The 25072-nt window shown below is 38.0% G+C and overlaps 1 protein-coding gene and 1 long non-coding RNA gene across 3 annotated transcripts in view; both read right to left on the reverse strand.

Annotated features, from left to right (window-relative positions):
* The window catches only part of KCND2 (potassium voltage-gated channel subfamily D member 2), a 568410-nt gene that overhangs the window by 324317 nt on the left and 219021 nt on the right, over positions 1–25072 (reverse strand). The gene's annotated exons all lie outside the window — the stretch shown is intronic.
* Positions 9040–25072, reverse strand: part of LOC147373928 (uncharacterized) — a 120498-nt gene continuing 104465 nt past the window's right edge. The window contains exon 3 of the long non-coding RNA XR_015162219.1: positions 9040–20509. This is a non-coding gene — a long non-coding RNA (uncharacterized LOC147373928). The remainder of the gene's footprint in view (positions 20510–25072) is intronic.

The raw sequence follows: 25072 nt of genomic DNA on the forward strand, positions 1-25072 counted from the left end.
AATAAGAGAGGCTCAAGTTTCTTTTTTACTTGGATATAATTATAAAATCCTCATATGGTTATTTTCCTGGATTGTCTAAAAAAGGGATAAAATATCCTGTTTCTGGAGTCTGGTAGAAAACATTATAGCCAGAGGCCAGTAAAAGAAATTGTTATAGAGTTGGAAATATAAATTGTTAGTAGGGCTTTTAATCCAATTCAATTTTTTCTTAGAGCTATAATTATACTATTTAAAAATATTTAAGCAAACCTTTGCCTAGATCACCAGATATTTAAATTTAAGTTCTTTATTTTTCATATTACGTCAGGAAAGAGACATCTTTTTTCATGATTCATTACGCAAGTTAAGGATAAATTATTTCCACTTTTCCATGGGCTTCTGGCATAAAGAAAAAATGAAAACAGTAACAAAACTTGGTTCCAGTCACATCCCTATAGTAAACTGAAGATGTTACTTCTTTGACAAGTTTTTCTTTTTCCTTGTGTAAAAATGAGTAGAACTTATTGTTGATACCATCCCCAAGAAAAAGAAATGCAAAACGGCAAATGGTTGTCTGAGGAGGCCTTACAAATAGCTGTGAAAAGAAGAGAAGCTAAAGGCAAAGGAGAAAAGGAAAGATAAACCCATTTGAATGCAGAGTTCCAAAGAACAGCAAGGAGAGATAAGAAAGCATTCCTCAGTGATCAGTGCAAAGAAATAGAGGCAAATAATAGAATGGGAAAGACTGGAGATCTTTTCAAGAAAATTAGAGATACCAATGGAACATTTCATGCAAAGATGAGCACAATAAACAAAAGAAATGGTATGGGCCTAACAGAAGCAGAAGATCTTAAGAAGAGGTGGCAAGAATACCAAGAACTATACAAAAAAGATCTTCACAACCCAGATAATCATGATGGTGTGATCACTCACCTGGAGCCAGATATCCTGGAATGTGGAGTCAAGTGGGCCTTAGGAAGCATCACTATGAACAAAGCTAGTGGAGGTGATGGAATTCCAGTTGAGCTATTTCAAATCCTAAAAGATGATGCTGTGAAAGTGCTGCACTCAGTATGCCAGCAAATCTGGAAAACTCAGCAGTAGCCACAGGAATGAAAAGTTTTCATTCCAAACCAAAGAAAGGCAATGCCAAAGAATGTTCAAACTACCGCACAATCACATTCATCTCACATGCTAGCAAAGTAATGCTCAAAGTTTTACAAGCCAGGCTTCGACAATACGTGAACTTCCAGATGTTTAAACTGGATTTAGAAAAGGCAGAGGAACCAGAGATCAAACTGCCAACATCTGCTGGATCATCGAAAAAGCAAGATAGTTCCAGAAAAACTTCTACTTTTGCCTTATTGACTAACTCAAAGCCTTTGACTGTGTGGATCACAACAAACTGCTGAAAATTCTTTAAAAGATGGGAATACCAGACCACCTGACCTGCCTCCTGAGAAATCTGTATGCAGGTCAAGAAGCAACAGTTAGAACTGGATATGGAACAACAGACTGGTTCCAAATCAGCAAAGGAGTTCGTCAAGACTGTTTATTGTAACCCTGCTTATTTAACTTATATGCAGAGTACATCATGCAAAATGCAGAGCTGGATAAAGCAAAAGCTGGAATCAAGATCGCCGGCAGAAATATCAATAACCTCAGGTACGCAGATGACACCGCCCTTATGAAGAAAATGAAAAACAACTAAAGAGCCTCTTGATGAAAGTGAAAGAGGAGAGTGAAAAAGTTGGCTTAAAACTCAATATTCAGAAAACGAAGATCATGGCATCTGGTCCCATCACTTCATGGCAAATAGATGGGGAAACAGAGGAAACAGTGACAGACTTTATTTTGGGGGCTCCAAAATCACTGCAGATGGTGACTGCAGCCATGAAATTAAAAGATGCTTTCTCCCTGAAAGAAAAGCTATGACCAACCTAGATAGCATATTAAAAAGCAGAGACATTACTTTATCAACAAAGGTCCGTCTAGTCAAAGCTTTGGTTTTACCTGTAGTCAAGTATGGATGTGACAGTTGGACTATAAAGAAAGCTGGGCACCAAACAATTGATGCTTTTGAACTGTTGTGTTGGAGAAGACTCTTGAGCGTCCCTTGGATGGCAAGGAGATCCAATCAGTCCATCCTAAAGGAAATCAGTCCTGAATATTCATTGGAAGGACTGATGCTGAAGCTGAAACTCCAATTGTTGGCCACCTGATGTGAAGAACCGACCAATTGGAAAAGACCCTGATTCTGGGAATGATTGAAGGCAGGAGGGGAAGGGGACGACAGAGTATGAGATGGTTGGATGGCATCACCGACGTGATGGATGTGAGTTTGAGTAGGCTCAGGGAGTTGGTGATAGGCAGGGTAGCCTGGTGTACTGCTGCCCATGGGGTCGCAAAGAGTCAGACATGACTGAGTGACTGAACTGATTGTTGATATCAATTGTGTTGCTAGAATGACTAAGTGACAATTTACAGGTGACGTAAGGCAAATTTCAATATATGACATAGTGAAAATTTATAATTGATAAAAGCACACTTTAAAAGTATCATATTTAATATGATACCACAGTATCTTTTATACTAGTAGTATGTTTTAACACATTCATTGGAGGCTCAGTGGTAAAGAATCCACCTGCAATGCAGGAGACATGGGTGTGATCCCTGGATCACGAAGATTCTCTGAAGAAGGAAATGGCAATCCTAACAGCACAGCAATTATAAATGTAACAGACTTTATAAAGTTTATTTCTTGTTATTTTTGCTACAAATTTTTGATGAATTAATCTGTAATAATTGTTGATGAATTCATGTGTAATGCATGACAAATAAATGTAAAATAATTATTATAATAAACAGCATTATATTCTTAGCATTCATTTAAAGGGATAGATTCCACTCTGAACATTTTGAAGAGAAAAGCTAGTGATGAGAGATCAATGGAGATAACAGTGACCAGAATTTTTTAAAAAAGCAATTCTTACTATTAGTTTTGACTTCAAGCTATGTGTCTTCTAATAATTAAAGATACTTATGCGGATCTCACCCTACAAGTGTGGAACCCAAATAAGGAGTATCCAACAAGGTTTCTAAAATATTCTGTAGGCCCTATATTATTCTAATTTGGTCAGCTCTAAATAAATGCCATCCCAATGTGTCCAGCACGCTTGCCTGCAGTGCCTTATTCAGACCTACCTCCTTAGTACATTTCCATGCAATTCTTTCTCTAAACAAATTCAAGCTATCATGTAGCTACTCTCTCACATATCGGTATCTTAACATTTATACACTGATGTTAGGACAGAGGGAGAAATAAGCTGGTGTTATGGAACAATCTAACTACTACTCAAAAATGTCCTGTGTAATGGCTACTCACTTACCACTTTAGCCATGAAATGAGGCTAGCCCTGCTGGATGGCATTTGTAAAATTTAAGGGCTGTACAAATGTTGAGGCCATTGTGATGCTCAAATAGCAATGGCTTGTATGGTTTAGCTATTTCTTTCTTTTCCTTTTACTGAACGAAATTTTCCTCCTTCTGTTTTATCACATTGTATTGTTCTCTAACATCAGTCGGCACAAATTTCTTTTGAAAAGAGAAAGAGTATAATAGATATTTTGAAAGGAGAAATAAGGATGCGATTAGTAAGGTTATGTATAAAAGCCTTATTTCCTAGTGCTTTTATACTTAAACTTCCTACCTCACCCTCCCCACCCAGACACACATGCACACACCATATACCAGAAAAACGACAATTCAATGTGCGGAAGAGCAGGTCAAATCTAAAGTGCTAATAGACTTAAAGCATTCATGGTAGGAAACAATGGCATGGGCTGATCAGCTTCACATTGTCTAGAGTGCCTATTTGATTAAATAAAATTGTTCAATTAATTGACATAAATATTAAAGTATATTTCTAGGTTAAGTACTGTTATAGACACTGGAATTACAGTAGTAAAGAAAACAGACTAGAATTTCTGCTTTCAAGAGCTTATAGTTTAGTACAGCTCTGTGCCAGGCACTGTTAAAGTTGGCTTATGTCTTTTAAATCTCATGACAACCTCATCAGATGCTGCTGCTAAGTCCCGTCAGTCGTGTCCGACTCTGTGTGACCCCATAGACGGCAGTCCACGAGGCTGCCCAGTCCCTGGGATTCTCCAGGCAAGAACACTGGAGTGGGTTGCCATTTCCTTCTCCAATGCATGAAAGTGAAAAGTGAAAGTGAAGTCGTTCAGTCGTGTCCGACTCTTAGCGACCCCATGGACTGTGGTCCACCAGGCTCCTTCGTCCATGGGCTTTTCCAGGCAAGAGTGCTGGAGTGGGGTGCCATTGCCTTCTCCGATAGGAACTATTAACACAGATGAGATAATTTCTCCCTAGGTTGTATGCACTCAACAACATATAGCTGAGGCCTCACAGAAATAAAGATTAACATTCATAAAGCAACTGTTTTCTGAAAACTACATTCTTTTCTAGTGGAATTAAGGAGCATTTCTTAGGATGATAAATGTTCACCTTTGAAAACTTATTGCATTTTGCATCCTCCTAAAACCATTTAATGGCATTTATCAGTGTATGGTTTGAGGTAACAGAATTTGATTTCATGGGAACTCTATAATATTTTGTCTCTTCTGTCCTTAATTTTAACCAAATTTAAGTAAATTGGTCAGATATGTACTAAGATTAGCATTCGGCAACATTATTGCCACAATACTACACAACTTAGATAAAAAATGAAAGTGAAAAGTGAAAGTTGCTCAGTCGTCTCCGACTCTTTGTGACCCCATGGACTACACAGTTCATGGAATTCTCCAGGCCAGGATACTGGAGTGGATAGCCTTTCCCTTCTGCAGGGGATAAAGTTGAGGGTTCAAACCTTCAACCCAGGGATTGAACTCAGGTCTCCCACATTGCAGGCAGATTCTTTAATGGCACATTAAACATTCCATCACTTACTCTAATGCTATAAGAACACGAAGAAGCTTGGAAGAGAAGGGCAAGATGACATTCCCTCCTTGCAATTTATTTCTCATCCACCATGCTCTGTTATTTGACATTGGAACCAGCCATTTAAATTCTGGGAACCTCAGCTTCTACTTCTAAAACAGATCTACCAACAAGCTTCTTCCACACCAACAGGGCTACTGTGAGGATCTCATAGGGAAATGTAAATTAAAAGGCTTTGACATTTTTAAAAGTTATTCAAATTTTCAGATACAAATAAAATTTTAAAGGGATATAACATGTAGCCTATTCCATAGCAAGCAGTATGTGAAATCTTTATGCAGACTCTACTTAAGGGAAGAGGAAATGACAGAGCAGCACCCTGGGTGTAATTGAAGAAAATAGAAATGTAATTACCTCTTGCTTCTTAAGGGCGTGAAAGTGAAAGTGAAGTCGTTCAGTCGTGTCCGACTCTTTGCGACCCTATGGACTGTAGCCTACCAGGCTTCTCCGTCCATGGGATTCTCCAGGCAAGAATACTGGAGTGGGTTGCCATTTCCTTCTCCATCTTAAGGGCATAATATTTAGAAACTTACATAAATACATAGGAATATATTCTAGTGTATCAGGGGAACAGATAAACTAACATTTGTCAAGGGACTGATACACTCAGGGTGCTGCTCTGTCATTTCCTCTTCCCTTAAGTAGAGTCTGTATAAAGATCTCACATACTGCTTGCTATGGAATAGGCTACATGTTCTTAAGAGCATAATATTTAGAAACTCTTAATCCCTTTTAGTCCCACCTTTGCCTTTCTGCACCTAAGACTTTTCTGAGCAAAAACGTCAACAAGGAATTGGCATTTCTTATAGCAATAGTTCTCAAAGAATGAAATGTACAGTGCTCAGTTAGGGTAGCTAAAGCCAGGTCCTTTATGATCAAAAATGAAAGCCCAGAGGTGAGCAGATGACAGAGGTCCTGATTGACAAGGGCTAGAATGAGACTATGTATAGAGAAGCATATGATCTTAACTCCCCCACCCTCTTTCCCTGGAGAAACTACATAAAGATCACCAATGTTGGGGTGGGGAGATAGTGGTTAGGGGGTGTCAGACAGCTGGGGAAGCAGCAAGGGCACAGAACTCTCCTGTTTCTATTCCTCATTAAGGACTTTGAAGAGAAGCCAACCTCAAATGACCCCCAGTGCACTCTGATGCCCTCATGTGAACTTGGCAGAGTAGAACAGTCAGGCACAGGGAGACCTCCATTCCCATATGGCATCCATAGCACCCACCTAGAAGCAATGGCCAGTGAATCTGTGGGTGGAGGACACCACGAAAAATAGCTGGGACAGTGGCTTCATAGAAAGAACTGGGCATCACCCAAGCTAGGGTTAACAACAAGATGCAACAAAACCATGGAGTGCCATAGTGAAGGGACCACTGAGATGAGTGGGTCATGGCAAAGAGCATCATTAAGCCACATCACTAGTTACATGACTACAGCTTTCAGTCAAGTGTAAATACAGGATGGGCATCAACTTGTCAAATAAAGAATAATACCTTGAGGTCCCAAAGACCTGAGAACTCCTTCTGGGAATACTGAATCTTCCTTCTCATGATATGGTCACAAAGCCTCCTCCTTCCCCCAATATACCCAGGGATAGGGAAGGGAAGCAGAGTTAGGGAAAATTAGTTGAAGACTGGGCACTTCTAGCCATAAAAGCTGAATATCCCTCCACATTGTTAAAATTACTAAATTCAAAAAATATTTTTGGTTAGATTAAAAGTTTTTTTTTTTTTTTAATTAACCACTGCATAGGTTAAGCATAAAGGAAGCTAGGTTAATTATGGAGAAGGCAATGGCAACCCACTCCAGCACTCTTGCCTGGAAAATCCCCTGGAGGGAGGAGGAGCCTGGTAGGCTGCAGTCCATGGGGTCACGAAGAGTTGGCCACAACTGAGCAACTTCACTTTCACTTTTCACTTTCATGCATTGGAGAAGGAAATGGCAACCCACTCCAGTGTTCTTGCCTGGAGAATCCCAGGGATGGCGGAGCCTGGTGGGCTGCCGTCTATGGGGTAGCACAGAGTCGGACACGACTGAAGCGACATAGCAGCAGGTTAATTATGACATAAACAGAAATTACATTACTTCTAAGCATGAGTTGGTATTGAGTGACATTTGCTATCCTGACGCAAAAATAACTGAGCATGGAGGAAGAACTATTATGTATACTGGTCACAGGAGGCCCTTAAAAGAAGATGGCACTGGAGCAGCAAGCTGAGTGGTTAGAAACACTCAGCCGAAGCATCATGGTGGAGAGTCTCTTTCAGTCAGAGAAACTGCAGCTCCCCTGCATCATGAAACTGACATGAATGCCTTCCAAAAATGATGCTTTTCATTGCTGTCAACAGATATATTATTCCCCATAAGAGCAGCCATGGAAGGCTCAGTCCTTTAAATTAAGCACAACCCATTGTTGCTTGGGCTTCCCTTGTGGCTCAGCTGGTAAAGAATCCACCTGCAATGTGGGATACCTGGGTTAGATCCCTGGGTTGGGAAGATCCCCTGGAGAAGAGAAAGGCTACCCACTCCAGTATTCTGGCTTGGAGAATTCCATGGACTGTATATATAGTCCGTGGGGTCCCAAAGAGTCGGACGCAACTGAGCGACCTTCACTTCACTTGATTGTTGCTTAGGATTGCATTCTATGAACCACCAGCTCCATCACATGCTCCATACCCAGGTCTCACATGTACCTCAGAGCCCAGTTTCCTCCATCCCTGGGTGCTCTCATCTGAACCTCAGCACTGCTTCCATGCAAACCTGGGGGCTGCATGCTGGCCTCATGCAGGCTGGACTCCAGGCTGATTGTGATTGGAAGGCTTTCCGGGTCAGGATCCAGCCATCCTTGCTATCAGGGAACTCCTAACTATCATCATCTACATTTTCACATATGGATTTCTCTTGGGTTTTGATTTTTAGTTTTATTAAAAATCCTTCATCAACTCTTACAAAGGATTTTGTAATTTCAACCTTGTGGATTTCAGCCTTATGTTGATTCCCAGGTTCACAGCTGTAGCTTTTTCTGAGTGTCTTTCCTGCGTCACCATTTGTCTTCACAAACAATATAATTATAAAATTAGAGCCAGTTTTGGATTTCCCATTGTTCACAGCATTCTGTATCCTTGTGATTCCTAAGTTTTAGGAGTCTAGTTTGCAGAGTCTAGTTATGGTTGTTCTAAAGCTTGAACTTTTCAATAGATTCCAAGCTTCCTCCATGAAGTTAAGAAAAAAAAAAAATCAAATAAATAAAAAACAAACTGTGTGTGTCTGTCGGTACCAGTGTCTGTGTGAGTCTCTCCGTATATGTATTTCAAGCTTCACAATAATCCTATGAGAAATATGTTATTATTGCTATTTTACAAGAACTTGAGTCCTGATAAAATAAATTGCCCATGATCACAAGCTGATGACAGGGATTTGCTACAAGCACAGTGTTATTGTAAAATCCATGTACTTTCCACTGTGACTCAATGGACTCTTTTACTCCAGGTACTCTCTCTTCTGAGAGGCCTTTTTCCCTGGCCTGCTTTCCACTCATCCCTGAGGTCACACTATACTGACATACTCCTTTTAGCAAGACCTCCCACCCACTTGCCACCCGGCAGCACTACAATCTCATGTAAATTATATCACCTATCTGAATTTAGTTTTCCTTATTTCTAAAATAGGGTAATAAATATAGTAATATAGTGAGGGTTAACTGAGGAAATACTCGGCACACGACACATATTTATTCTTCTAGTCTAACTGTTGCTTTGTTGAAGATTTTACCATTTGTGATTGCCCACCCTGGTGAAGGTATGTGATTTCTTTCCCTACACTTTGTTTTACTGAATATTACCATATTACTACAACTCGCTCTAATACTTTACTCATTTTAAAAAGTATTGCAAAGAATATTTGACATGGGCTCTGATATTTTATAATTGAAAGCAAAATTCAGTATCCTATCCAATAGGGTTAACTTTTGAAAGACTAATGTTATCTTGTCATCCTTAGTCTCCTCATGACATAGTCCCTGAGGATGGTGATTGTGAGGTCATAGTGAATTAAAGTCTCAGAGAGATTAAATAGCTTGACTCTGAATGAAGTGGACAGATGGTGACAGCAAAGAGCTCAAATTTCTGGACACTCATTATTAGAATGCTACCCAAGTCAAAAAAGGTATACCTTGCAGTATCAAAGTGATTCCATTTCTGTGGTGTCAATATATTCCAAGCATGTATTTTCTATTTAGGCTTAATTTGAAGATTTCTAAAAATAATTTTTTCCTCCAATTAAACATTTGGAGGAATGTATAATCCCAGTCAAGATCACAATACATTATTATTATTTGTACATCTGCCCAGTGATTTATCTTTATTTTGAGGATTTATAATATGAGAAAAAGAATGATATCTTTAATTTGAGGATAGGTTAATAGTGAGGCTAAAAAGATACTAAATTCCTAGTAGATTCTCAAGGAGTACTGCTAATAGATGAAGAAACATAGTCTTTCCTATCATATTAAAATATAGCAGCACAATCAAAAACAGTCTTTCCTATCATATTAAAATATAGCAGCACAATCAAAAACTACTTTATTCACATGATTGATATATAATGTGTATACATACATGTAGCATTAAGTACAGTTTGCCTGTAGTTCATTGTGGCAGTTATTTACATTAAAATTATATCAGCATATTAACCAAATCCAATGCCTTCCATGTTTATTAATTGATGGTTCACTTATAATTTCTTATGGTTTTGATGTTACACACACACACACAATTTTCCTTTTTTTAAGTTAATGGAACATATGCAGGAAATTATTAAACTCTGTGACCAACTTATACATTGTGAGGTAATGCATTGAAGTTTAAGCAACTTCGAGGCATTACCAACAACATGAATTCAATCAAAAGGAAAGTTGGATGCATTTTAACTACATTCTATATTACATATGTAGTATGTAATTAGTAAATTGTATGTAATTAACTACATCAATTAATTATATAGTATATTACATAGTCATATAATAGTATATTTATGATATTATAACAGATGTATTGAGTTACCATGACATCCATCCTTCTCTATTCCCTCTTGTCTACTATGATAGTTCCATTTTATGCCTTTTCTAGACAAATTTATTAATTCTTACAGAATCATCAACTCTAAACTCACTAGGCTGTGGAAGGGAAGTAAAGGTCATCGAGTTGCTTCTCATTTCTATTTACCATTATTCTGAAAGCAAAAGCAAACAACCAACATCACCAAGAACAACCACACTCTCTATTTTAAAAGTTTATGGAAATTTGATGAGACATGTGAAAGGAATAGCCTATGATGGAAAGAATAGCCTTCGCATGGTTAAATTTGACAAAATTATGTTAAATTATTAGGTTTTTAGAGCTAGGATATAAACCTTCTTAATCTGTATTTTAAAAGTTGGCATTAGCTTACCTAGAGAAAAGACAGATTGGCAGGGCACATGGAATGCACTTACATTAAAGTGCGTGTTAGTTAAGTGGAAAAGGAAGTTGGAGACTTCAGGGATAAATGTCCCAGACTTCTGGATATTCTTAGTTAGCTAAAATTTAACTCACTTAACAATGCAAATAACATTTTAATCCCTTTCTTTTGAGTAGATATAGCTGACAGTGGTAATGGTAAAATGGTGCAAAGCAAGGTCTGAGCTTTATTATTTTGTGATTGCATGAGTGTTTCTTAGGAAGAGAAGTACTATGTATACCAATTATCATACACAATTATGGAAGGAGTATCAATCTTGTTATTATGAAAAGGAAACCATTTCAGATAGTAAGTCACTCTAGGGATCTAAAGCTCAATAGTCAGCATATGAAGTGAAACTTTACAATATCCTCTATCATCAAGGATAAGTGACTGGTCATAATTTCAGATTTCAGAGCAATTCTCAACCAATATTCTTAATCTGTATAATGAACCAAAATGCCAAGTGTGATATTTTTATACTAGTAATAGGACCTAAAAATTCAGTGTTGTTACTTTCTGGTTTTTATGAACCAGAATATAGATTTTCAGCCTCTGATTTAAGTAATACCAACACTGGCATCATGCAGTTATTTTGGTAGTTTTCAGTTTAGCAGACTCATATCAGATTTATAATTGTTTTTATCAGAAAAATACAAACAATTGGTCTAACAGAGAAGAGGGGAGACATTTGTGCTGATCTATATTTCACACCAGTTCATGGAGACAGTCCAGGGCTGCTAATTTGGTTTTTGACTCTGTCATAGTCCACTGAACCTTTCTGGGGAAATATCCTATGCATCTGGCAGTTAAAAACAGACAGAAACGGAAATGGGACTTGAGTTCCCAATCCTCTTCTGCTGAAAGGGCACTGACTAATGATGATTTCCCTAACAATATTAGTGTTGTTAGACTCTCCCATATCCCTTTGTTGAAGTTTTCTGGCACCAGGGAGCTAAGAATGAACACGCAGGACATATTTAATGCTAAAAAGCTAAGCATCAACTAAAGACGTTTAAAATTCTAAAATGAAATTATATGTAGCACTTCACTGTGAACAGAATTTAAATATGCCACTCATGGATGAAAACAGGAATTCCATTTTACTTTCAAATACACATCTTTATAAGATTATATTCAGCTAATAACTAAACCTATTCCATTATAGGTATGACAAAGATGAAGTGCCGAGCTTCACAAATGAGAGAATCCAATTCATCTCTGTTTTGTGAATTACTCAGGCTTGGCATTTGAGGAATTTATACCAATAAAATGCATAATGGATCAAAAGTTAGTAAGTTTTCAATTTAGTTTTCAAATATAGGGACCTAAGGTGGGGAGGGGAACTTTGAAGATAAGAGGCACATTTTGTGTGTGTGTATGTGTGTGTGTATCTATACATGCCATGAACATAAAGATTTTTCCAGAATTTGTCATTATCATCCAGGGGCCACGTTTCCCAAGTGGGCTCTAATATGCAAACAAGTAAGATTTCATGGTCAGCTGTATTCTAGCTTTCAGTCAGGGATCAATGAAGAATAAGCCTGAAGCTGGGCCTATATCCTGTGCAATCTCATTATGACAGGTTTCTAGGAAATCAATCTGTCTGCTGTTTATTGCTCATTTCTCAGGCAGATCACATTGAAATTCAGCCCTAAAGTTCTTCAACTCTCATCCTGTAGAAAACAGCAACACTGGAACCAATTCAATGTTAAAAAGTACATAAATATGTAAATAAAGTTGTAGCATATAGATAGGCTTGTTGTGGCTGTGACCTTTTAAATATCCATAAAAGAATACAATTTCTATAAATATCTACAGAAAATTAAGTTTTTATGTAGAAGTCACTTGATTTTTTTTTTTTTTTTCAAAAAGGAAGGTTATGAGTATATATTGGGGAGTTTTCATGAAAATAATCAGTGGAAAGAGCCATTATTACAGTACTGTCTGAGGGATGTTACAGATGCATATTACAGATAAGGTAATGACATTAAGAAGGACACTTCTTAAACAGTGTTCAGACAAGGCCATCTTCATTTTCCTATCTGCTTTAGAGAAAATCATATTACAGCAAGGAGACTCCATTTGTTATTTACTTTAAAGCTGCAAATAAATCACTAATTGTCTTTCTCTTATTCATCTAGCTGTGAAATGAGAATGTAAGAGAGAATTAAGTAAAGTACTTAGTTAATATTTGTGAGGGATTTAAATGGAAAACAAGAAGAAAAGTCCTAATAGACAAATGCTGTTTTCTGCACTTAGATGGAATTAAAATGTTTCACACCCCGGTTACTAAACCAGCTGCGTGCATTCTCCCGGAGACCAATTAGTTTAGAACACACTCTTTATTTAACAGAGGCCCAACGCTTCCAGATCCCACCTTGATGAATGCAAGTTTATACATACATGCATAATTGTCATTTATCAACACTAACGCTAACAGTGAACTTCATAAGTGGCCATTAAAAATTCTCAGTAAGGCCTGATTTTTCATTACAAAAATACTACAGAAGTACCTTCATGGATTTATGTTCCAGATGGTAGTACCATCTGGGAGCTAAGTTTCATTGTCTAATGGTTTTTTGCTACATTTACATGTATTAGGCATCAACACCCACTTCTGGTTACAATCGTTCCCTTTCCAGAGTCAGTGCTTAGTAGAAGGTGTTCTGTGTAGCTTATTATGAAAATGATCTCAGGTGACAAGAGAAAGTAAACAGATTGAAAATTTCATATTGCTAATGATAGAAGGCACAGCCATAATGCAACCTCCATTGACCATCTCAGATCAGTAGCATTTGGGCCCTAACACATTTGCATGGAATGTGTATCCTAAGCAGGTTGGGTCTGCCACCCAGCTTCCTTGGGAATGTAGACTTGCAGATGGTTCTGATGAAACTTCATTTTCTTGAGAGGCTGCATTTAAAAAATACCTGATGGCCTCCAAATGCACCAGAAACGAAACTGCTAATTTTCTAGTAGATTGATAAAAATGAGAATGAAATGGAGTGAACATTAGCTACCACCATGGATTTATTACCCCTTCCTTTAGGGCATGGGTCCTATTCTGGAACAATCTTGAGAGTCAAGCAACAGATGGATAGGCTGATCTCTTTTATTTCACATATCATGACCAATTTGATTTACTTTCAGAGAAAATATAATTCTTCCTCTTCCATTCCCTGTATCTAACCTACAGTAATTCTTATCATAGCTTCACAGTCTTTCTTTCACTAAAGAGTAGGACCACCCAAATATGTCCACATCTTAACACTTGGCAACTCTTAGTATGTTACCTTACATGGCAAAAAGGAATTTGGAGATGTGATAAAGTTAAAGACCTTGAGATGAGAAGATTATCCTAGATTATCTACTTGGACCCAGTGTAATCACAAAGATCCCTCTAAGACAGAGGAACAAAAGTCAAAGTCATAAGAAAGAGATGGGATGATGGAAGCAGAGGTTGAAGTGATGCACTTTAAAGACAGACAAGGGATCATGAGCCAAGAGATGTAGGCCAGCTACTTCCAGCTACTCTGGAAGCTGGAAAAGACAAGGGAACAAATTGTGCCCTAGAGCCTTCAGAAGAGCACAGCACATTGATTTTAACCGCATATTGCTCATTTCAGACTTTAGGCCTTGAAAACTGTAAGAAAGTAAATTTGCATTGTTTTAAACACTAAATTCGGAGAAGGCAATGGCAGCCCAATCCAGTACTTTTGCCTGGAAAATCCCTTGGACGGAGGAGCCTGGTAGGCTGTAGTCCATGGGGTTGCTAAGAGTCGGACATGACTGACTTCACTTTCACTTTTCACTTTCATGCATCGGAGAAGGAAATGGCAACCCACTCCAGTGTTCTTGCCCTGAGAATCCGAGGGACGTGGAAGCCTGGTGGGCTGCCGTCTATGGGGTCGCACAGAGTTGGACACGACTGAAGCGGCTTAGCAGTAGCAGCAAACACTAAATTTGGGGTAATTTGTTACAGCAGCAATAAGAAAGTAACGCACATTACCTTTTGTGTCTGTGAGTTCAAGAGCTTTTTTCACAGAATCTTGAATTATTTTTATTACAGAAATAATCCATAGAGAGGGACAATTTGTTGCTGAGGAAGAGTAAGAGAGTATTGCTAAAGCAATGATCTCAAGGAAGTGAGAACAATGGGAATCCAGGACTCAAGTGGGAGAACTGTCTTCAGCTAGCAACAGAGACAATTGTTTTCATTAAAAAAATATCTGATAATGAGAATATCACAGGCTATGATATCATTGGCTGGCAGCTTCTTTCAGTTTTCCTCCAAATCCTGTAAACAGTGTTACTCTCCAAATTTTCCTCCATCTTTAAATGTTTGTATTCCCAACGAACCCATCAACAGACTGTTTTTCTTTCCCCAATGGATCTCTTAATATTCAATCTCATCCTCTTCTAATTGCATTTATACTTACTGATTGCTTATTTTAAATGAATGCCTTCTAAAGCAATGGTTCTCAACTGGGGATAAATTTGCCCTCAAAGGTATTTGGCAGTGCTTGGAGATATTCTGATTGTCACGAGATATTCTGATCGTCACAAATATGCTGCTGGCATCCAGTGGGCAGAGCTCAGGGATGGCTGTTAAATATCTTACAATGCACAGAACAGCCCCCCATAACAAAGTTATGCCTCCCCAAATGTCTACTGGCTGTTGAGAAAGCCCTGTTTGAGAAGATACATCATTCTTTAATATTATAGCGCGTATTTTCCTCTAAGCCAAGCTTCTTGAAAGAGTAGTCTCCACTCATATTTTCTACTCTATCACTTCCCATTAATCCTTTACTACAGTGCGTTGATTTTGACTCCTATACCTGTACGTTCTCCTTTGGGATGACTCTTTCAAGCCCCTGACTTTAAATACTACCAATATACAAGTGACGCTCATATCTTTATATTTAGCCAGTACTACCTCCAAACTTCAGACAAAGAAGTCTAAGTGACTGCTGCTGCTGCTGCTGCTGCTAAGTCGCTTCAGTCGTGTCCGACTCTGTGCGACCCCATGGACTGCAGCCTACCAGGCTCCTCCGTCCATGGGATTTTCCAGGCAAGAGTACTGCAGTGGGGTGCCATTGCCGGCATCTCTATTCATTTCAAACACCTCCAATTGAACATATACAAACTGATCTCCTCAGTTTAATATTGAAACATATTCTTTCTTATGCACATACCACTTTCTTCCCTCTTTGATATTTTGGTTTTTTCTTCATGGTCCATTCATTATCGCCACCCACTTACCTGGAAAATAGGCCTATTTTTAAAAACTCAGTTCAAGTTTCTTCATGGAAATCTTTCTGAATACCTCCATCTGCTGAGAGTTGAGTAAGATGCCCCTTTTCTGTGCTCATTCTCTATGTCTTATTGTATCCTTCTCTTGATACATCTATTACACAGTCTGCCATATGGTATTTGCACTTAGCTGCACAGGAATCAAAATCTATAAAACTGCACAATATTACCCCATAAGAATCCAAGATGAGTATCACCTGACTTTTTTGATACAAGCACACTCGACTTTCCCAGTTGTCTTCACAATATGACATAAACTTTAATGTCCCGTTGTCTCTGTCCTTCCTCTCTCAAATGCTGGGTTCAACCTTAGATCTATAAAAAGACTTCTTGAACTTAGTGTGCAGAATTCTAGAATGGCCCACATGACCTTTGCCTCCTGATGTTACTCCAATGATTATGTTACTTTAAGTGGCCAAAGGGATTTTGCCCTTATAATTAAGATTACTAATCAGTTCATTTTAAAATAAGAGATCATGTAGGTAGGTTTAATCTAATTATATGAGCTCTTAAAAAGTAATGAGTTTTTCTGCTGCTGCTGCTGCTGCTAAGTCACTTCAGTCATGTCCTACTCTGTGTTACCCCATGGACTGCAGCCCACCAGGCTCCCTGTCGCGGGGATTCTCCAGGCAAGAACACTGGAGTGGGTTGCCATTTCCTTCTCCAATGCATGAAAGTGAAAAGTGAAAGTGAAGTCGCTCAGTCATGCCCAATGAGTTCTTCTGGCTGGTAGCAAAAGGGAAAAGTCAGAGATGTAAGTAGCATAAGGACTTTAAATGCCATTGCCAGATTTGAAGATGAAGGAGACCCAATGATAAAGAAGGCAGATGGCCTCTGGAGCAATCAGTGGCCCCCAGGCTGACAGCCAGCCAGGAAACTAGGAGCTTAGACCTATGACCACAGAGAACTGGGTTCAGCCAACAACCTGAGTTGGCATGGAAGCAGATCCTTCTTCCTCAGATCCATCAGATAAGAGCTGAACTTAGCTGACATCTTGATGCCAGCCTTGTGAGACCCAGAACATGAAATCCAGGCAAACCCACTGGAATGTCAAGCCCAGAGAACTGTGAAATAATGGTTATTGTTTTAACCTGCTAATTTCCTGTGACATGCTAGGCAGCAATAAACAAAACTAATATCCTAAGCAAGCTCCAGCTTGTCTCAATGAATGAATCACTCCTATTCTATACTATAGTTCAAACAGCTATTATGATTCTTACATGTATCATGGAGAAGGAAGTGGCAACCCATTCCAGTATTCTGTCCAGTCCCCATGGACAGAGGAGCCTGATGAGATATAGTCCTAGGGGTCACAAGGGTGGGACATGACTTAGCTACTAAACCACCACTACATGTATCTACTCCCTCAACCAGTAGCTTTGAAGTCTCCTAAAGGTAGGCATTGTGTATTATTCATGTAATATCTAAGGAATAAATAAGCAAATGAGATAAAAATTTTCATGTGACAAATAGTCATACTATTGGTTTGGCTCTGTGGAAATGGACATTTTATAACCTTAACTAGGCAAATCAAACTATCCAACTAGCTTGCAAGACTCAGCCAGAGCCAGGACCTCTGACAACTCAATTTGATATAGCACTGTAGTCTAATTGACAGCTAAGGGAAAACCAGGCAGTGCTGATATGCTTGGGGGTGGCTCTGTACATGCTCTTCTTGAAAAAACAGGCTCAACTGCAAGAGAAAGAAATGAAAAACCTTTGCAACATCCAGATGAATTTGGTCAGGATATTCTATTACAATATTTATGCCTCAATCCTTCCTTACCTTTCAAGAATAGAAAGGCATTATTTTCTATATGCAAAGATTTCATGTGCTTGGTGAAAAAGTTCAACTCATGACCAGCGGTCCCTTTCTTGGAGTAATATAATCAGCAATGTCACCTTCAATTTTGATAAACCAAGATATAAATGGTAAAAGAGGTTGCAATCAAAGAGGCCTCCTTTGTTTCTTTCTGTAAATCAAATACTGTGACTCCTGGTAAATTCAACCTGTAATTTACAACCCAAAAGTAAAGAGAGAAGACTGATAGCTGAATGATTTTGTTTAAACTGTACAGATTAGCCACTTTAAAGAATGTGTCTCTCATTTTAGACTAGGTCATATCAAAATGGGAAGGAATCAGACAGAGTGACCCAAAATCACAGAGGAATTCTGCTTATCACACTGTGCTCTTTGTAATACTCTGCAATACAAAGTAATTTGAAGAATAAAAAGAAATACTAACTGCTTGTTTATACACCTATGGATCTGACTTTATAGAGATTACAAATATAAAAAATAAAATCCTAAAATAACTTTTAAAAAGAGGCCTTTAATAATATTATCAGTTGCATTTACTCTGAGAGATTTAATTAATACAATCTTTCAAATTATATCATTACAGTTGAAAAGACAGAATTCCTCTGTCTTGAAGGGTACAATATATTGTCAAAATTTAAAATTAAATCATGATTTAATTATATGAGCCTATATGGGAAAGATTCTATTTAAAAAGTAGATACAAGAAAAAACTAGTAAGTTATATGCTTTCACTGAACTTCAAAAGACTTCACAGGATAACAAATAAGATTGTGTTGTGCTAAATTTTGAGATTTTGTGATTTGTAACTAGTAGCAGCACGATCTATCTTAGTTTGTCATACAGATGGTAAGAAAATAAATATGGGTGAATACATAAACAAAAAACAGGATTAAAGCAGAGCAAGAAACAACTAGTATACTCATTTATTTTTACTTTCAATATTTGTACACTCCACTGGAAACATGAAAATCGATTACAGTGGTATGGTTTTATATTGTGGTGCTCATTTGAAAAGTTTGGTTTTTTCCTTTCTTATACCTTTCTATTGGTTATATCCTTGTTATTTCTTTTCATGGAAAAGAGCTGCACATTGCCTGATAAAATAGGGATTGTTATTACTTAATACAGAATAAAGTAAAAAGGTAGATGATTATTTAAGCCAACAAGAGAAAGAAGTCAGGGTAGAAAGTGTATACTCTTTTATTTAAGTGAGTGAAACATTTGCAAAAGCATTTTAGGAGTTTACATAATCATTAAGTATTATTCTACTACAACAGCACTATTAGAAATGGTGATATTTCTCCCCAGCCAGAGACTCATTACACTTAAGAGTTTTCACTATTTAAGCTCTAAAATGCTCAGTTACCAGCAAATTTATTCTCAACAAAGCAAAGCTGAATGAATCTCAGAATCTAGACTCCATACCAGAGTTGAGTGGTGAGTATTCATGTTGGACTTTCCTCTTTTCAAAAGTTGATACTCTGTTTGTGTTAATTTTATCAGGTTTAAAATCTTTGTTTATAGGATTTCATTTCAGATAACAAATTTTAAGTTATCTGCTAAAGACTTTAACTCTGTAGACCACTGCATACCAAACTAAAAAAAAAAAATCCATTTTTCTTGGGATTTTTTTTTTTTCTTGTACAATACATTTTGAAATCTGCTAAGGAAACAGCATTAGTGAAATTATTTGTAGAAAGATGAATCAATACTAAAAATTTATCAGAACTTTCTTACATATTCCATTCAACTGTTGTTTAGCTGCTAAGTCATGTCTGATTCTTTTGCGACCCCATGAACTGTAGCCTGCCAGGCTCCTCTGTCCATTGGATTCTCCAGGCAGGAATACTGGAGTGGGTTGCCAGTTTCTTCTCCCATTCCACTGTAAGAAGAACTTAATCTTACCATTTTATTTCTGAAATTTTTAATATCCTAAGTGCCTTAATTTCCATTTAGATGGATGAAAATAATCATCTTTTTGATTATTTTTAAAAAGGAAAGTGTGTAAGGATCCAACTTTCTTGAGGACATTTAAAAATTTCATGAATTTACTAAGCATACTCACTATTTGTTAAATTTGCAATGGAAAACTACAAGTACTGCAGTGGGAAGATTATGATTTTAGAAAGGTAAACAAAAGATGAATTAAATGAGGGCAGAAATCTTTATTTTTTCGAAAAAACAAAAAATAGCATTCTATATTACAAAAATAACACAATCTCCATTAATCTACATACATATTTATAGTCTTGTTTGAAAAAGTATCCTGCATCTCTTAGAAAACTCTGACAGTTAGTAAAGTCTCTGTCAATTATATAACTTCAAACAGCAGCTCAAATATTTAGTAACCTTCTGAAATACCTAGAACCATACATGTGTTGAAAAGAATAACATGAATGATAAGGAAAGAGTCAAGCAGGTTTTAAGAGAGCATTGATGAAAGCATCTGTGTGTCTGAAAAATGAACCAGGAAGGGTGGGAAAAGGTAAGGCACAGTAGCTATATATCTGAAATATCCAGCAGCTTGAAGGTAACAGCAGCGATGGAAGAAATGTTATTATTGTTTTAATGTGAGAAAAAACATAATTAGAATTTACACTAGGAGCCATAGTGAAAAAGGCACCTGCTTTTGTGAATATTTTCCACAAAGAGGACAGAAGTGAGTGACCTCAGTGGCATCTGATAAACCACCAAAGCTAATTAGCTGCTATTCTGTCAATGGTACGAATCCTTGTAGGAGCTGCAGGAGTTCTTTAAATAGGGGCGCCTGGAGCAGAAGGTGCTAATGACACCATAACCTCCAGCAAGGAGGCTTGGGGCAGTACATTGTCTCCTAAGTATTCTGGCATCCAGGAACAGGGAAAGTGCTGGGTGTCTGCAGAACAAAAGTCAGATGTTAGGTTTAACAATAAAGCATGGAGTAGAACGTGTTTTTCCCCCAAGTCATGTATCAAAGCAGTAAAACAAACATGTCTCAACTCTCCAGGAAGGTATTAATTTTTTCTGATAGTCTATAAGAAAAAGAATTACTTGTCTTGGTTGAATTTGTAAAGAAGAGTGTCAAGCCTCTTAAATCTTTTTTTTTTTTTTTTGTATTCTTTGTGCTGCTTTTTGTTTGGAATGAAAGAAAATGGTCAAAGGCATGCTGAACCCTCAAATTACGGTGATTGTTTCTAGTGTCTTGTTAGCGTACTGTATCAGCGCGCTAACAATCAGCATCAGTATATAAATGCCTCTGATATTTCCACAGGCTGTTTTTAGCTTTTTTGGTAACTTACCTCCCTTCATGGATTCAAAATGGATAACTGCTTCTGTGGTTTATATTCCAGATTCTAATTACAAATGTTAAAATGAAAGAAAAAAAAGAAAAAAGAAAAAAACAAGGTCCTGGTGATGAAACAAATTCTCTTAAGCTGTTTAGTAACTTAAAGATGTCTTTGGGGACTGAGAATAAAACTGGAATGATGGAAGAGGAGACACTTGATGAAAGAAGAGATACTTGCAATTATAGGAAACACAAAGAAATATTTGCAAAGAGAAGGCAATGGCACCCCACTCCAGTACTCTTGCCTGGAAAATCCCGTGGATGGAGGAGCCTGGTAGGCTGCAGTCCATGGGGTCGCTAAGAGTCAGACACGACTGAGCAACTTCCCTTTCACTTTTCACTTTCATGCACTGGAGAAGGAAATGGCAACCCACTCCAGTGTTCTTGCCTGGAGAATCCCAAGGCCGGGGGAGCCTGGTGGGCTTCCGTCCATGGGGTCGCACAAAGTCGGACACGACTGAAGCAACTTAGCAGTAGCAGCAGCAGAAAAAGAATCATTGCTGGAGTCAGGATGATGTGAGTGGATGTAAGCTCCATCACTAGATAGCTGACTGTAGGCACGCTGCCTATTTTTGTCCAACTTCATTTTTCTAAACTGTAGTATGGTGGTAAGAACTTACAGCCCTAATATTGTTATTGGAATTAAACTACATAACACCTTTAAAAGCTCCTAAAGGGTGCCTGGTCTATAGTTTTCATTTAATAAAATTTTCTAAGGAGAGCTCAACTAAGTGTGCTGCAGAAACTGTTGCAGGAAGGGGGACCCCTTCCAGGATCCGAAAATGGGCTCTTGTCTAACACTTGGAAATGAATTGTCCACGGAGACACATATGCTGACAAAGCAAGAGATTTTATTGGGAAAGGGCACCCAGGTGGAGAGCAGCAGGGTAAGGGAACCCTGGAGAACTGCTCTGCAACATGGCTGCAGTCTCCAGTTTTATGGTGACGGGATTAGTTTCCAGGTTGTCTTTAGCCAATTATTCTGACTCAGAGTCCTTCCTGGTGGTGCACGCCTTATTCAGCCAAGATGGAAGACAGAGAGAAGGATTCTGGGAGGTGGTCGGACATGTGGTGTCTCCTTTTGACCTTTCCCGAACTCTTCCAGTTGTTGGTGGCTTATTAGTTCCGTATTCCTTACCAGGACCTCCTGTCGTAAAACAACTCATGCAAATTATTACTATGGTGCCTGGCCAGGGTGGGCGGTTTCAATCAGTGTGCTTCCCCTAACAAAACCAGTATTCTTGAGAAACCAAACACCACACTTGGAGAGCTGGAGAACTTAGGTTTATTATGCCTGTGGGCCCAGAGGAGTTAACACTCCAAGATTTGAACCCCGAACAAAGGGGTTACACAGTTTTTTATACACAGACAGGCATGATAAAGCAGGTTTGTGGGTTTGCAGGGGCTAGGGTGATTGCAAAGAGCAGGACAAGGGTGAGTGAGTTAAGCTGCAGTTCCAAGTATTGTGAGTTCCCACTTTCTGAGACCTACGTGATCTAGACTTTGCAAGGAGCAAGCTGGGTTACAGAGGCAGAAGGAGCAGGAGCTTATGTAAAATTTTAACTGTTCCTCTTCAAGTATACACAGAGATAGTAATGTTACACTTAGCTATAGAGGAAGTTGGTGGCCTAGGACACACTTAGGAAAAGAATTTCCCTTACCCAAGTTTGAACAAGGAAACATTCTCTTCTGCCTAGATTAAGTTCTTGGATGAGAATTATTATCAGAGAGAGGCAAAAGGAAGGAGGCATTGAAAAACAAACAAGTAGAAGATGCAGCCTGTTTATTAAGTACACTATTTCCTAAATCTTTTATCTCTGTTATCTGGAGGACAAGAAATGATGGTATTTATTTGGGACACAAGGAAGATTCTTGGACTATGAGTTCACAAGGGTGGAGATGGAAATATACTCAAATAAAAGATTCTAAAGTTAAATTACTAGGAAAATAAATTAAAAGACACAAGGAGAAAAAGTTATGGCACAAAGGGAAATCTGTCTGTGTTTCTATCCTTCAACTGGGATCTTTAGTCAATCACGTATTTGAAAAATATCTGTGAGTGTTTACCATATGCCAGGGTTTCCCAGGTGGGGCTAATGGTAAAAAACTTGCATACCAATACAGGATCAATCCCTGGGTTGGGATGGTCCCCTAGAGGAGGGCATGTCAACCCACTCCAGTATTCTGGCCTGAGAATCCCATGGACAGTGGAGCCTAGTGGGCTACAGTCCATGGGGTTGCAAAGAATCAGACAACTGAGCACAAAGTTCTATCTGTTGTAGTTTAGATAATTTCAGATATAGATATTATCTGAACAGTTCATAAAACAGAGAGAGTACTGAAAATGATTCTCTTGATTCATCAGTACACACAGGCCTCACTTATGACCTACTATTTGGAAAATTCTTCTAAGCCACTGAGATTTATAGGAGTCTAAGTGGCAACTAATCATAGGAAATCGAGAGTTTAGACCCATCTGGGGTTATGACAGCATGAAGACGGCAAATGTATTCAATGTCTCTGTATCAGTGCATATTGATTATGTTGTGATTGATCAGCAAAATCTGAAATGGTATTGGAAGGGGAAATGACATCACCTTTGCCATGAGCTTAGCTGTTTCATATAAATCTTCTTATGTTATTCATTTGAACTTTACCAGTCTATAGAAACATTATAATAACGCAGTCATTATTATTTAGTATTAGTCATTATTATTATTAGGAGTTTGTCAATCTATAGTTTGAAGTTATAGGGAATAATTGATATAAAAATATATAACACATGGTACAGCACTTGGCCTATAATAATATAATCATCAATGATACCTCTTATTATTTTTATTATTTAATTTTTGTAAGAAACACCTAAATAAGCTAAAAAAACTTTTACTGATATCTTACACAAAAGTGCCTGTCACTTAAATTTCCGATTCTGTCCACAGACTTTGTCTAAACATACTTTTTTCTTGAGAGCTGATGCTCCCTAGGACTTAGTGCTTTATTGAACACTAATGTAAGCCAAGTAGTTGACCTGTTTCCTCCTATAGATTCCAAACAACTGTGAGCAGACACTGAGAGCCACATGACAATCTGATACAGCACTGGCTTTGCTATTGTTACATACAACAATAGAAAACAGCCTCCGACCTCAAACCAAATGGTCTCTGGAAAAGTTCTGAGATACACACAAATAGGAAGCAAAGGGGGAGGGAAAATGCACTGTTGAGAAAAAGGCAAGAGAGAGAAGCAAAGAGGGAATGAGAAGGAAGAGGAGAGAATGAGAAGGAAGAGAATTACAGAGGATTGCTTTCAACTTTTAGTTAAAGGAAATTTTACCCATTCTTGGGGCATGGCCCAATGCATGTTAGGTCCTCAGTCTCACCTGCAAGTAAATCCTTCCATCTCCTCTCCAGGCAAGGCTAAGTAGGAAGAGGTATCAGAAACCTTCACTTTAATATCTTCTCTCCTAGGCAGTGGATGGGGAGTCTTAACCTCTTTATGAAAATATGAGATGAAGGAAATGTCCTCTAGCTCAAATATGACCTCGAGCCTGTAACTTTAGGTGATTTTATACTCAATCTCAGACCAATTTTGCTTCCTCTGTCTCTTCTCCTGGTATGTAAAAATCAGATCATGCATTCGTATCAGCCCACTTTTATTGAAATCCTATTATATACTTAGGTGGAGAATGGTAGTTTCTTCACTTAAATTGAACACATGTATTTAAGCAATACATGCAATGGAATCTTTAGAGGATACTATTATGACAGCCCACTGTAGGAATCCTGATTTGTTTTTTTCAAAATTTCATATTATAGAGAGTGGTTGCAGTGATATATCTAAACCTGAGTCTTGCTCAATGATCTTATTCACAAACGGCTGAAAATGGCACTTTTTCATTACAGATGCAGATTTGAAATGAGCCCAACAAGCTGTGGTGTTATGTACTCTGACATCATAGTTGTCAGGCACTACAGGTAAATTACAGAGTAAACTGCAGGCTTCTCTAAGCTCTTTTTTTTGCTTCTTTCAGTTGAAATACTCCCTAAGGAATAATTTTTTTTTTCTTAATGGTTTACAACATTTTGAATCTACTTCTATTAATGCTAATAA

The sequence above is a fragment of the Bos grunniens genome, chromosome 4, assembly GCF_055505025.1.
Source record: "Bos grunniens cultivar Pamir isolate PY7600 chromosome 4, Bosgru_T2T1.0, whole genome shotgun sequence".
In the NCBI taxonomy this organism is placed as follows: Eukaryota; Metazoa; Chordata; class Mammalia; order Artiodactyla; family Bovidae; genus Bos; species Bos grunniens.